Source organism: Phytophthora infestans, genomic scaffold (assembly GCF_000142945.1).
Source record: "Phytophthora infestans T30-4 supercont1.7 genomic scaffold, whole genome shotgun sequence".
Classification (NCBI taxonomy): Eukaryota; Oomycota; class Peronosporomycetes; order Peronosporales; family Peronosporaceae; genus Phytophthora; species Phytophthora infestans.
In genome coordinates this window covers 2921137-2927136 of record NW_003303752.1, presented here as the reverse complement: position 1 = coordinate 2927136, position 6000 = coordinate 2921137, and positions in this window count along the sequence as shown.

Genomic DNA, 6000 nt, shown 5'->3' with positions numbered 1-6000 from the left:
GTTAGCGCATAAAAACTGACAAAGTCAAACATCAGCGCCAGGAAATGCCTTCTTCAGCACTCGCCACTCAACGAGTCCTTGTCGATGACGACGGTCTGGATTGATTGCCAGGACGGGATTCTTGCGTTTAAAAAACTCAACAATGAGCTCCATCGTGACAGCTTTTTGGTCGAGGGCTAGAAAATCAATTACAGGCATTCCTCTGCCTGTAGCAGTTGTAGCTACAAGACTCCCTGTAGCATATACACGAGTATGATATCAGACCTCACTTCAAGGATAATATAATCATCGACGTTACCCAGATGATATCCCAAATTATTGGTCCTATGTGTCCAGTCCATGACTAGCGTGTCACCCCACTGTGCGAAACATTTTTTCTGAATGCACGTTTGCATCGCAATCACACAAGTGATATCCATTTAATCCTGAACTAATAGGACGCCATTGCCGGCATTCCCGTCAGCAAAATAATCGAGTATAGTTTTAGTGCGCTCGAGGGTTGTCGTGCCCAATACTTGACGGAGCAGATTTCTCGTTTGTTGTGGTGTTAAAACCATATCTGGATATCAATAACGAAAAAAAGGAGAGTGGTTATAAATTAAGTTAGCAAAACTGAATGAAAAAATAGATACTGCTACAGCCAAATTCACCAGCGACACCCACCAAGCTGATTCGAAAGATATCGGTTGATATCAGAAGTGCTCGTTTTCATTTCTGTCATAAGCCCAAGCTCCCTGCGCACCTGGGGTGGGACCGACAACGACTTGGCCCCGCGATAGGAATCGTAGATATTCTTGCTTGTCTTGTGATTGTGGGTGGAGATCTAAGCAAATAATAGTTGTTAAGAAACGTTAAAGAAAATGCATCATGATAGCCATACCTCTGAGTCCGGATCCACAGTCACCTTCCATTTAGCAACTCCTTTTTCGACAACGTTGACAGTTCTCGCCAAGAAACTTGCCATGCATCCCGTGTATCGCAAGTCACAATCACGCCGTCCATCACCTTGAGCCAATTGTGTTGCGCCATGAGTGCACCACATTCGTTTAAAACTGTGGGAAAACCGCTCGAGAATGATTGTTGCCCTAGGGCGACTTGATTAAGCAACACAACAAGCAACACACACAAATAACATAGCAAACAACATAACAAAAATCAACAATGTTAGCAACAGCGCATGCGGTACATGTGCTAACAAAATACGGACCTGTTGCACTTGGCACGGGTTTCAGAGCTTCGAACGCGATAGTGCAGATAGTTTTCAGCCTCGTAACAGCGAAGGGTCTCTTGAAAAGTCTCCTAACTGTCAAACGTCCTCACTGGAAGTGGTGGCTTGACGTTTTCAACTGCCTGATGTGCCTTCATCATTTTTTCACGACTGTCGTACGTTTTTGTCCGGCGTCGCACAATTTTGCTCTTCGCCGACGCCGTGAAATGAGCCCCAGCTGATCCCAGGCTCTCTGTGCCAGGTTTTGATCGCTTTGGTGAGAAATCTTCGCTTTCGTTTATCTCAAAGGCACCATGGCAGGATTTGCGGCTGTACGGCACGGACAGCTGCTTCCGTTTGCGACTTTTTTCGATGGCATTGGTACGGGCGGCATCAACAAATGCCCGTGCATAGTCTTTAGTTTTGTAACCATTGAAAGCAACATTCAAAGCAACATAGTAAGCAACACAAGTAATGTATCAGCAACAAAAGAAATCGACCGGAACATATACCTGTATCGGCCAACGCGTTGTTATCACCCGGCTCCGCGGCGGTGGCTTTGGCGTCTGCAGCCACGGCCTTCTCGCGCGCAGCGTCATCCTTCTCGCTCGCCGCAACACTGGCGGCGTCGTCGTTCTCACCGGCAGCCACATCCTTCTCGCCCGTAGCCACGTCCTTCTCGCCCGCCGCAACGCTCTTCTCCCCGGAAGCGCTGTCGTTCTCGCCCGCCACAGCGCCCGTATCCTTCCCACCCGGTAACGTATCGACCTTGCGCGCATCATCGCAGGCTTCGTTCTCCAAGCCCTCCATGTCTGCATCCTCATTTGCGATATCCTCAACCGTAACCAGAGGGTCATCGACGTAGTCTTCGTCGCTACTGGAATCGTGTATAAGTCCGCGTCCAGCAAGTAGGTAGTCGACATGCGGTCTTGCTCGTAGACAGCGCCCTATACATGATAGAACACAACGTTGTAGATTAGGACAACGTGCTGCAGGCTGCCTGTCACTATGTCCCCCGTGTCTTACCTGTGCTCTGCGCTTCTCGGCGCGCTTGCTGCTTCGGCATCTTGCTTTTCCCCCTTCTTGGAAACGAAAGGTCTGTACAACTCGTACTTATTGAATCTCGTGCTTAATAGACACTGTAAATTTACATTTCCGCTTTTGAGATTTTTAGCGTAATATAACTTGCAATAACTTACCCAGCAACACAAAACGCCATTGTGTTGTTCTAAAAGAGAAATCGTCATGTTGTAGTAATGTTGCGGTACCGACTCCGAGAAAACGTAGTCGATCAAGCGCGAGCGATTTGACAGAGCCAGAATGTGAGCCAGGTGCAGCTACAAGTACAGTACTGCACCCCGTTTTCGCGCCCTTGGACCATTGATAAACTTCCGGATGTGATAATCCTGAATCCAAATGAGCTGAAGTTTGTAAGCTAAAATTTGATTTATTTGCAAATACTATATGGTTCACCCCGTGAAAACGGGGTGCAGTACTGTATAATAAAAGTGCCTCGAGCTTACAGTGCTACCATTCATTCTAGAAAACACTGTACTGCTGGTGCAGCTTACAACCGGCCCAGTCTGGGCCGGTTGTAAGCCTCGTGGCGAAATTTTTCAGTATGGATGAATATCATCATTTCTCCGACCATACTTGAATAAAATATTAGTATTAATGACCAATCAGAAAGGATAGCCCGTATTTGGACGAATCATACATCGACTGTGCCAATATTTTGACTAATCAAAGCACGGTATGGTCAGTATAGGTCGATAAGAGGCAGCTCCGACATATCGGGTCGAAGGCTCCTCTTGTGTTATTGATATCGGCATACAAACCTCCAATCATTAGCATATTTTGCAAATAGCACGCGAGCTCCGACCCCTCCGACGCAAGATGAGTCTGAGCGACCTCGCACCGACGATCACGAAGCGCGCACGGGATGGCGCGGCACGCATGTTCAAAGCGTTTCTTGAGGAAGAAGGGATGACATGAAAGTACCTAGAGGTGTGCATGAAGCGCGACAACGCTCCCCGCGTTTTGGAGGCCGTGGTGGACAAGTTTGGAATGCATCTCGCTTTCAAGGAAGGACGGAAGGGCAGCCTGTTGGCTAGGCACTCAGTCATGCAGTACTACCGACAGGCAAAGAACTGGTTGCTCGATCAGTTCCCACATCATCGAGAGGCTGTCGGCAAGGTTCTCCTGAAGAAGGGTCAAGTGCTGGAGCGCTATTGCATGAAGCGAGAGTCAGGCAATTTTGTGAAGAAGGGCACCTGCATGCACGAAGAAAGCACTCAAGCAGATGATGGTGTACCTCTATTCAAATGGTGTAACAGCTTCGGGACTACCAAGGACGCGCGCTGCTGTGCTTGCTCTGGATACTGTTGGACGAGCCTCTGACATCTCGCTACTTCGGAGTTGAACTTATCCATCGATTCGGGGGGGATATTTTCCTGAGGCTGATCCGTTGTCAAGACGTCCGAAGAACAAGGTCTCCCCCTTTTTCCCGACGACGACTTCGCCACGTGTCCGCTGCTAGCTATCGCTGTGGCTCTTGCAACTCAATCGGCACCGGCGGCTGCGCTGCTAAACCACCTCCCTGAACAACAAGTGGCGACCGAAGCTTCCCTGACTCCGGCAGCACCACTGATCGATCTGATCGATAACCCAGAAGCTGTCGCTTCACTCAACTCCACCACAGATGAGAACAAGCCGCTTGACGAGAATAATGCCTGAAGCTGGTGTTGTCCAGCGCTTGACGTCACATTCGTTTAGACGCGATGGCGCACAACATGCGAATAGTGTTGGCATGTGTGTGCAGTGGATCTTCGACAGAGGCGCGTGGAACATGACGGCAACCAACTAGGCCTTCGCATACGTCTTCAACACCCCAGCTGAAGATCACAAGGTGGCTCGTGTTTTGAGTAATCGAGGACCAGATGACTCCGTCGCTTTGCTGTCACTGATGTAATTCGACTCTCATACCCGGCAAAGTATTCGCTTGGTCTCTTCAGCTTTATTCACGTCTTCGTCCGGAATGGAATCAGAGCAGTACAACGTTAACGCGGCTGTACACGACACTCTCATGGCTTACCTTCTGCGGCACTATCCGTCACTGAAGACTCTATCGACGTCCGGTCTTGTAATTCAGCGCTTGGAAGCTTGTGCCGAGGATAAAGGCTTCACTGTAAATCATCTGCTTGCTTGGTCGGCGTACCTCAGTAGCAACCCAAGTACTGCGGAGGACTCTAAAAGCAAATTTGCACAAGACAACCCAGACAACATCACCCAGCATCCAGTATATTTTCAGCAAACAGCATTGATTGAGCAGTTAATCCAGGTCAACAAGAAGCTTGACGCCCGGTTGACTGTAATGGAAGACATAATTGGAAACAAACACCCACGCGCGCCTACAAAACCAGAAGAAAGTGAGGACTCAAGCGAGAAGAAGTCTCCAGGAAAGCGACGCCGCACCTCTCCAGCTCTAAGCTTGAAGGATGTCTGGTTCGCGTGGTACACTCAAGAACCCCAAAAATCTGTTTGTCGGCCACTCTTAACCACCAACTTGGTAGGAGGCTACGTGTCGGGGTAAATACGCGCAGGCGTAAAAACGGAATTTTTACTAATGCTCTTTTTAGTGGACCCCGATTTTGGGTGGCGCCCTCATTTCTCAAATTGCAGCCTGTAGTGCACAAGGCTCTGTAGCTTAAAATCATGCGTTTTTATTTTTTGCCTGTTTCTCTGCCCACAGAGCCTGTGAGTGCGCCTATAAACGTGCCGTTTCGGCAATTTCTAGCATAGACAAATCTGCACAAGGTCTCTAATTCCCCTACCCACAATTACCTTTTAACTTCTTTAAGTCCGATCTCGTCCCACGGAGGTCGGAGATTTTTTGGTATGGTAGGGAAAATACCAACGCCGCGTTCAGTCATTCGGTCTCAGACAGTTCGCAAAAACAACAATCCGATAGCATTGCTATTAGCAATGGGCCTTCAGCCAGGTTCCTCAAAATATATTTTTTATGGATTCTTGGTCAAATGAGAATAGATACCTGCACGGTAGATCGTAAATATGCAAATAAATAACTTATACTGCGACTGTGGAAAATAAATATCTGCATCAAAACCTGGTCGTGGTACTAAATTAATTGCTTCGGGGAAAACTTGCTCTTCGAGCGTTGGGAAGGCATCGTCTGACACGGCTAAGGGTGCGAGAGTTGGTAGTTGAGGTGTGTGCGAAGCGCAAAGTGAGATTGCGTCGATGGAACCGGTTTGTAGACAGCCCAGAGCCTGCGAAATTCTGCAACAAGGACAAAAAAAATTGTAAAGGAATGCACAAAATAAATCTATAAATAAAATCTCAAAATTTTCAGTAAATATACTTTTGAGGATTCCTGGAGGCCCTCCAGGCCAAAAAGCCTCATTGCATCATTCGACTCGCATACCAGGCGGCAAGAGTTTACCAATACAAACTGTGTCGGGTACTTCGAAGTATCTAAAACTGTAGCGCTGTCAGTGGTGCTTTGTTATATTTCCTGTACGCCGATGCTTAATATCAAGAGCCGCAGCAATTGCGCATATCCGAGGAAACTCATCAGCATTAATAATGGGCTAAAAATAGTGGAGGAAGGCACGCGTTCGGATGACCCGACGTTGGATTCTGGCCTTGGAGCTTGCCGATTTTCATGTGTACTGTATTTTACTTTTAAACAGTAAATAATTTTAGGTTGAGCTGCATCCATGGTAAATGCCAAAACGTGAAGTGGTTTCAAATTTTGTCAAAAGGCGTGTGGT